This window comes from Oratosquilla oratoria, chromosome 13 (genome assembly GCF_046742065.1).
Source record: "Oratosquilla oratoria isolate Oo_2021 chromosome 13, ASM4674206v1, whole genome shotgun sequence".
In the NCBI taxonomy this organism is placed as follows: Eukaryota; Metazoa; Arthropoda; class Malacostraca; order Stomatopoda; family Squillidae; genus Oratosquilla; species Oratosquilla oratoria.
The window spans coordinates 26,743,124-26,753,517 of NC_134789.1; positions in this window are offsets into that span (position 1 = coordinate 26,743,124).

Sequence of the window (10,394 nt, forward strand, 5' to 3'; positions counted from 1 at the left end):
CCTTCTTCTCCTCCTCTTCCTCCTCTTCTTATTGTTTCCTTTCCTTGTTCTTCCTCCTCGTCTTCGTTTAAGTCATCCATACCTATGTTTTTTTTTTAATTTATATCTCTTTCTCTTGCAACACATCTCCTTATCAATCACCTCGTTTTCCACCACCTCCTCCCTCACCTTTTCTTCTTCATCCTTCCCAATCCAAGCTCCCTGATCACTTCAGTCAACTTTCTCTCCGTACTTCCTTCTCATTCTTTTTCCTTTTGACGTTTCTTCTCCTCTCACTTTCTCTTTTCTTTACTATTTTGAATCACGTCATAGTCTGTTTTCGTTTTTCTTTCACTTTTTCTCTCTCACCTCTTCGTTCTCCTCACTTTTGTAAAAGTATTTTGCACAATTTTCAACTCTCTTTACTTTCTCTACTTACCCCTCTCCTTTCCTCCCTCCTACTGTCTACCCTTCCTTTTTATATTACCTCTCCATTTCCAGACTTCCTCCTCCCTCACCTTTCTTTAAGATAACCCTCCTCTTTTTCTTCCCTCTGGACAGCTTTGCCTTTCTCTTTCCTTGCCTCCTTGTCTACCCTACTCCCTTCTTCCCTTATACTTTCACTTCGTTCTTACCTGCTTGTTTTACGCCAACTTGACATAAACTTTCTTTCTCTCGCTTAGAATTTTCATTCACCATCTCATTTCATCCTCTTCCCCTTCTCCCAGCCCTCTCGTTCTCTAATAGGATTTCCTTGTTCCCCTACGTTCCAAGTCGACAGGTTTACGTTCTTTACTGTCATCTATTATTCTTACACATTTTGCATTTACTGCCTCTTTCAATCTTTCCATATATTCCGTCTCTACATCCCTTTGATTTTTTCTTCCATTTGCATGATTCATCACCTCTAGACTTCTGCATTTTATTATATTGTTTTTTATCCTCGTGTCACTTCACATTATCTCCCTTATCTATCAGTCATTCCTCTATTCCTTCCTTGATCCTTTGTTCTCTTACTCTACACTCTTCTTCACACTCCTTTTCCTTTTTTATGCCTTCTACTTAGGTGATCTATATAAATTCTTACATCTTCTTTCATCATATCTTTATCTTCGTGTTCCCATCCCCCATTTTTTCCCACTACTGTCACCACCTTTGTACCCTCCCAATCTCCAGTTCCTTCCTTTCACCTTTGCCCTTCCCCTCATTCCTTCAGTTCTTCATGTCACCTACCCTTTCCTTTCATTGCCCTTCTTCTACCTTCAGCTTTCCCCTTCCTTCCTTTTCTCCTTCCATAATGACAGGCATAAGCTTTCTTTCCCATTCATTCCACACACTTCGTGTATTCATGCACCAATTTTTTTTATTATTGTAATTATTTTTTACATATTAAATAAAAACAAACATTCGAGTAAGTTGCTCCCTTCCAAGTGGGTGGGCCTTAATTTCACGTCATAGTTATTGTGGCTATCATTATGCGCGTGTCTGAACTTCCTAAACATCTGAACTTCTTCAAAGTAATTCAGGTAATTAGATATGCTTTCATTTTTATTTAATGTGTATATATGTAAATTTTTGAATTATTGAGCATATCAGAAAATGACGTATGCTATATAATGACAACATAAATTTACCATTCATAATTTACTAAAGAAAACTGTTGACAAAAAAAGATTTTTTTGTAGCCATAGATGATAATGTATATAAAAAATACATACACTTACCAATAACCTCCTTCCCACATATAAAGAAAAACAAAGCAAAGCATGTCATCATGACTTACCCGTTCACCTTGCATCATAAACCTATTTGATTTAGGGTTTTAAATTTTTTCCTTTTTAATAGGGAGAAAGCAAATTCACTCCCATCACGCCTCTACCCGAGAAAACCTATACATTAACAATATATGTATTATGGTGTACACACACACACACACACACACACACACACACACACACACACACACACACACACACACACACACACACACACACACACACACACACACACACACACACACACACACACACACACACACACACACACACACACACACACACACACACACACACACACACACACACACACAATCACACACACACAATCACACACACACACACACACACACACACACACACACACACACACACACACACACACACACACACACACACACACACACACACACACACACACACACACACACACACACACACACACACACACAAACAAACACGGTGGTGCATGAGGAGAGATTGTGAGGAATAAGAGCAATGTTAAAGTCGAAACAGAAGTGAACAGCTTGATTTACAAAATACCATGCAAAAGCTGTCCCGTTAGTTATTTCGGAGAAGCCAGCAGAGGGATGATAAAAAAACATACCTATGAACACAAAAGCGACGTCAGAGCTCACAGAACTTCAAATTCGTTAGTGGTCCACCTTGACAACTTTGGCCACCTACCAGATTGGAAAAACTGATTGTTTCTTTGAACAAATGGCAAAGTAGGAGGATAGTGGTAGTTGGGAAGGTGTCATTCAGGCGAATGGGTATCTTGCCACCTGGCTATGGGGGTACTATCGTGACAATATATATACATAAAGTAATAGACAAGGTAGGGAAGATGGTAAGGCCACACAAGATACTCCATTACCAGGTCCTCTTTGTCCCCTTCCTTTCCTTATATATATGGATTGATTAAAACTCATAGACCTGATTATCCAGTCAGACCCATTATCAGTTCCACAAAATCAGTCACTTACAGTTTATCCAAATGGCTTTTTACCATTTTGAATCATTTAGTTGGTACAATATCCTTTGCTCATGTCACAAATAATGTATGTTAAATAATCAAGAAATTGACTATGATTTTAAGCTAGTGTAGTTTTGATATAACTTCACTCTTCACCCGTGTTCCAGTGTATGGCTTATTGTTATACCTTGAAGAAGAATTATTATCAAGACACGACTTGCCACTTCCTGCTAAAACTATATTTGAGCTTATTACGTTGTGTATTATAAATTCTATATTTGTTTTTAATGGTGAATTTTATGTACAAAACATTGACATGGTCATGGGAAACCCTCTGTCCCCAGTACCTAGTAACTTGTACATGAATTTTTTTTAGAGTAAATTATTACCTAGGATTCTTCCCATTCAAGTTGTGTGGAAAAGTTATGTTGATGACATTTAGTACTTGTGGCCGATTGAACATAACTTAGACTTCTCACTTGTAAAACTAAATGAAATGGTCCCTTCTATCAATTTTACTACTGAAATAGAAATAGAGGATAAATTACCATTTTCGATATTTTAATGCATCGTAGTGGTAGACTAGTTAAGTATGACGTTTTTAGGAAACCAACTTATATCCTATCACATGTCCATTTTTACTCGGCTCATCATAAAAAAAAACTTTCTGTGTTCATTTCTATGTTTCTCATAGCTTATAGGATATGTAGCCCCAAATTTTTGGATGATGAGCTGAAGAGAATACGTAATATAGTTTCAGAGTTAAAATATTCAGAACACTCAGTAGACACTTCATAAAAGAATGGCTTACAAATCTTTCTACAATTTCTCACACAAAAGAAAAGTTTTGCAAAAAGAACCCTCTGGTTCTTCCTTACAGTGAGAAATTAGTTTAACTAAATAAAAAATTTAAACAATTCAATATCAACTTGGTATTCAAAAACAACAATACCATAAAAAGTAAGTTAATTGAAGATTCACCTGATGTAAATGAGGGTTATGTTTACTTAATTCCTTGCCTCAAGTGTAACAACTTTTATATTGGCCAAACTGGCAAAGACCTAAAAATAAGGATCACTCAACACAAGTATAATGTAACAAGTGGGCAAATATCCGGTGGCATTTTTGTTTATGTAGGAGACCATAAACATTCTATTGACTGGGGTAACTCAAAGAAAATAGGTTCTTGTAGGTCTTCATTAGAAAGAAATATTACTGAATTCACTCATGTTAAGCACACCTTTGACCATAATATTAATTTAGGATTAGGCTTGTACAAAAAAGCTCACTTTGATACCAAGAAAATTGTAGAATATTCTCCAAGTGTTACCAGTCCTGTTGAGAGGTAACGTCATATGTGATTAAATGTCCATAAGTGAAAACATTTCTCGACCTGGTAATGGATTATCATTTGTGACCTCATTATGTTCCCAACATTGTCTATTACTTTATGTTTATATGTGCATCTATGTCTTTGGTACTTTGTATTCCCTAATGATGTCTTGAATAGACGAAAACGTTCGTACTAAGTTTCTTATTTCCCAGTGTTTTTTCCTGCAAATTATTTTAATTTGTTCTTGTGAATCACTGCATATCTATCTATCTATCTATCTATCTATCTATCTATCTATCTATCTATCTATCTATCTATCTATCTATCTATATATATATATAATATATATATATATATATGTATATACATATATATATACATGTATATATATATGCATATACATATATATATATATATATATACATACATTCATATATTTATATGTTGATATATATAAATATATATATATATATATATATATATATTTTATAAACAAACACACACACACACACACACACACACACACACACACACACACACACACACACACACACACACACACACACACACACACACACACGAACTCAATGATTATCTGTTAGAAGCAAAACCAGACATAATGGGAATTGTAGAGACTAAACTAAGAGGTGAAATACCATCCACTGTTATCGGACAAGGTTTATACAACTACTGGATAAAAAACAGGGACAAGAAACAGGGAGGGGGAATCATGTTCTTGGCCAAGAAAGACCTAAAGGTGACAAAAATTGCAGAGGGCAAAGGTAATGCTGAATTGATCATGATAAAAGTCGAAGGCAAGAATATGAAAAGTAGAAAGTTTGTGGTGACTTATGTGCCTCCAAAAACAAGCGCTTGGAAAGAAATTGAACATAAAAAAATGCTAGATGACACAAGAAAATCACTCAATGAGATACTAATGGGTAAGGGTAATCTGGTAGTTATGGGGGACTTCAATTGCAAAGAAATTTGTTGGGACAGCATGACAGTGCAAGGAGGAGATGACTCGTGGGGCAATGTACTGCTAGATATGACCATGGAGTACACAATGACCCAATGGGTCCATGAAAACACAAGGTACAGAAATAATGAAGAGCCATCGAAACTAGATCTAATATTTACAACAGAGCCTGAAATAGTGCATAAAGTCCAGTATGAGACACCAATTGGAAAGAGTGACCATGTACTCATCGAAACTATACTAAAGGAAGAAATAGACATAGAGAGGAACGAAAAGCATAGGAAAGGAAGACTGAGGTACAACAAAACAGACTTTACAAAACTAAAGACATTCTTCCGGAATGCAAACTGGGAAATATTTTACAGGGAAGAAACAGCAGTGGAAGAGAAATGGAATATATTGATGGAAAACTACAATGAAGGGGTAAACAGGCATGTACCAAGACAAAAGCGAGAGAGAGAGTACATTAAATGTTGGTTCAACAAAAGATGCAGTGAGGCAAAAGACAGAAGGGACAAAGCTTGGAAAAAGTGGAGAAAAGACAAAAAACAAAGCAAATGGCAAATTTATGTTAACTATAGAAATGAGTATGTTAATGTGAGAAGAGAGGAGAAAAGGAACCATGAGAAGGATATTCTAGACAAATGCAAAGAGCAACCCAAACTATTCTATCGGTATGTGAATGGTAAACTTAAAAACAAACAGGAATTGGTGAAACTATGCCAAGGAAACATAGAATACACAGAAGATTTAGAGATGGCCGAAGTCATGAACAATCACTTTAAATCTGTTTTCACCAGAGAGAAAATACCGAATTGTGACATAGACAAAAACAAGAAATCTCCCCTCATGAATGAGTTTACAGCATCACTAAAGGAAATATCAGAACATTTATCAAGGCTGGATGTCAGAAAATCACATGGCCCGGACGGTATTGCAAATTGGATTCTAAAGGAGTGCAAAGAAGAACTAACAGACAAAATACACATCTTAATAAACAGCTCACTCAAAGAAGGAAAGATACCCGAGGACTGGAAAAACGCTAACATTGTACCAATACACAAAGGAGGAAACAAAGAAGAACCCACCAACTATAGGCCAGTATCACTAACAAGCACCATTGCCAAAATTTGTGAGAAAATAATCAAGAATAGATTGGTAAAACATCTGGAAGACAATGACATATTAAACCCAAGACAATTCGGATTCAGACAAGGAAGATCATGCTCCACAAACTTAATATGCTTTTACTCAAGACTAATAGACATAGTGCAAGAAAGAAATGGATGGGCTGATTGTGCATTCCTAGACTTGCAAAAAGCCTTTGACAAAGTACCACACAGAAAACTACTAAAAAAACTGGAACACATAGGAGGAATACAGGGAAACCTACTAAAATGGATAGAGGACTTTCTGACTGGTAGAAAGATGAGAGTAGTGCTCAGAGAAAAATATTCAGACTGGAAAGAGGTGATCAGTGGAGTACCGCAAGGATCTGTGCTGGCACCAATAATGTTTGCTATCTATATGAATGACATGGATGAGGACGTGAACTGCTACATGAGCTTCTTTGCCGATGACGCCAAACTGCTAAGGAAAATAGAAACTGATGAGGACTGTGAAGCACTGCAAGAAGACCTAAATAGGGTATGGAACTGGAGTCAGAAATGGGAAGTGGACTTTAATACTAAGAAGTGTAGCATAATGGAGTTTGGAAAAAGCAAAAACAGAATATCAGGAAAATATACAATTGGAACCAAAGAAGTAAAGAAAGTAGGATCCGAAAAAGATTTGGGAGTAATTATCACGAACGACTTGTCCTATGATATACAGATCAATAAAAGTGGCGTTTACATACTTGGACGAAGACATGATGAAAAAAATATTGGTTACATTGATAAGGCCTAGATTAGAGTATGCAGCGACATTGTGGTCCCCCAGTACCAAAAAGAATATAAAGAAAATAGAAAGAATCCAAAGAGCAGCTACAAAAATGGCACCTGCACTTGCAAACCTATCATACAAAGAGAGATTGGCTAAACTGGAGTTACCGACACTGGAGCAAAGAAGAGAGAGAGGTGACCTATTGACCATCTACAGAATCATGAAAGGCACAGAGGTACTCGATAGTGAGAACTTACTTAACTGGGACAAAAGAAACACAAGAGGACATGGAATGAAAATAAAAAAACATAGCTATAGAAGAGAACTGAAGAAAAACAGTTTTCCTCATAGAGTTTTGGACACTTGGAACAAACTGGACAATGAAATAGTATGCGCAAAAACCATTCATGAGTTTAAAAACAAACTAGACACTGCAAGATACAAAGGCGGGACAACACGAGCATAGCTCCCCTTCCCGCAAAATACAACTAGGTAAATACAACTAGGTAAATAGGTAAATACACACACACACACACACACACACACACACACACATATATATATATGTATATATATACATATACGTATATATATATATATATATATATGTATATATATGTATATATATATGTATATGTATACATATATATACATATATATATATATATATATATATATATATATATATATATATATTACAGGTGAAAAAGGTAATCACACATTTGTCAATCACGTGAAAACCACTGTTGGAGTAGAAAAGACTGAAGACGGGGAATCTATATATTTTGATTACAAACTGCAATCCTCTTCAGTAGATACAAATAAGAATAGTGAGTGCTACTTAAGTAGCACCTTTGACATGTAAAAGGGGAACATTGGGAGAGGTATCTACCCTCGGCTCACTCCGTATGTGAGGTCAGGAGGCAAATGTCTTTTTAATAGGCTGGTGATGAAAAATCCTGAAATTATATCCGGGGACCATTGCCCTTTTGAAATGTTCATGTTGGGCTGGTATTCAATTATAGTAGATTATACCATTTTTCTCCTGAACTCACATCTCGATTCATAAATAAGCTTAACTTTGTCCCAGTCTAAACAATGTTTAAATTGTTTAACATGTTGGAACACAGCTGAGCTTCCTTTTCCATATGTAATGGAACGTTTCTGTTCGATCATCCTAGTGTCCAAATCCCTCCCAGTCTGTCCGATGTAAACTAAGTCACAACCTTTACATGGAATCGAATAAACCCCTTGACTATACTCTTCTTTGAACCTTTGGTGGACATTTACCACCTTTTTATTAATGGTGTGAGGGTAATAATCAATTAAATTTAATTTGTCTTTGGGAAGAAAATTGGTCAAAGGAATAAATGAGTCAGAAAAGGGAACGATTAAGGAGTTCTTGTCCAATGAAAATTTAGAGAAAATGGGGGAGGTGTTGAAAAAATTGGATCTCGCTCGGCTGAGGGCTTTGACCAAGAACCAATCCGGGTAAGCTAATTTACTAAGTTGAGATTTTATTATATTTAGTTCTCCTGCAAGAAACTGGGGGCTGCAAATTCTAAGAGCACGAAGAAATGATCCTGAGGCGACGCTACTTTTTACTTTGTCTGGGTGACTGCTGAAGAAATGAAGGTAACTACCAGAATGGGTTTCTTTTCTATAGACGGTAAAAGCAAGTTTGTCTCCGTCACGAACAATGAGAACATCAAAAAAGGGTAGCTTACGTTGTTCTTTCCATTCAACTTTAAACTTAATGTTGGAGGCTAATGAATTTGAATTAGCAAAAAAGTTATCAAATGAACCCCAATTTTGATCCCATTGAGTAAAAATGTCATCTACGTATCTAAACCAAACCATGTCTGGGGGTTTAATGGTTGGCAGAAGAACAGACTCAAAGTATTCCATGTACAGACTGGCCAGTACAGGAGAGAAATTTGAACCCATGCTACAACCAAAATTTTCTCTAAAAAAGAATTCTGAAAGGAAAAAAACATTTGAAGTAACACAAAGGCGAATAAGCGCAATTATTTTTATAACGGGGAGTGGGAATTTGTCCTGAAATGGCTGTAGCTTGGTTTCCAGGAAGGATAGAACGTCATCAATACAAACATGGGTAAAAAGAGAAATCACATCCAGGCTAAGCATTTTGCTACTAGAAATATTAACTTGTTTTAATTTTGTGATGAAATCCTCTGAGTCTATTAAATGAGAATCGGAAAAAGTACCAACAAACGGGGATAAAAGGTTTGCTAACCATTTGGAAAGCTTGTCCTATTTCTGCTTGTCTCTCAGCCTGCTGCTGAAGAGCGCGAATGGCACTGCCTCCTGTGTCAAGTACCACTTGTGATTTCTATCTTCAGAAGAACTGCTTCAGCAACCTTTGAGTTTGATCTCTTGTACCTCAACATGTCCTGGATGAGCTGAAGATTGTTCACAGGAGCATTCGCAGCACTCCAATTACCTTTCCTTCCCTATCTTTCATCACATCTAGCAACTATCGATCATACTCTTCCCATCTTTCTCCTACTGCAGTCTCTTCCACTATCATCTCTCCATCTGCACCATTTTTCTTTTCTTCTGTTTGATTTGCCTTCTCTTCCTCTTTCAATTTCTTTCCATTTTTTTTACTTAAAAAAAAAATCTGTCACACTTTTACCCCATTTTGCACATGCTCTCCTCTTTATCTCCTTTATTTCATACTTTACTTTTTTTTGTACCTCTCGTATACTTTTCTTGACCTATTTTATAAGTAATCACGTCTTCTCTTCTACAACCTTCTTTGCTTTATCTTCCCACAACTCGTTACCCTTCATTCTATTAACTCACATCCTCCTTGTTCCACACATCAAATTTGCACACCTTGTGACTCCCTCCTTGAACCATCCCCATTCCTTCTCTACACCAAGTTCTACTCTATCCTTCACTCCTCTCTGTGGCACATGTGTCTATGTCTAGGTATTTGATATTCCCGCACGCATTGCGTGATCATGATAGACACCCATAGGCATACGACACACATACATTTGTAAACACATGTCAGGATAGGAGACACTTTTCCCATGTGTAACGGAGCATAGGGACTATGTATGATAGATGACCTAGCTAGGACAATTTAGTCTAGGATGCTGTTGTATATATCATCTATTACCTTTGTCACGGTGACGCCATGACGTCACGGCATAGTTCCCGCCAACGCAGTTGGACCAGAGACACTATGGTGATTAGATCCTGTCGGGCCAGTGGACGTGAACTATTTGACATTAGTGCTGTACAATATTCACTGTTTTATATTGATAGGGCTCCCCTTATGTATCCAAGCCTATGTATGCAGAAGTACTTATTAGATATAGAAACCTACGTATATATTTTTATACCCTAGCACTCTGGGTACTTTATGCATGCCAATACTCGGCCGTTCATGCATAACACTCTCTCCCCTTGGAACATGAACATACAAAATTCTCC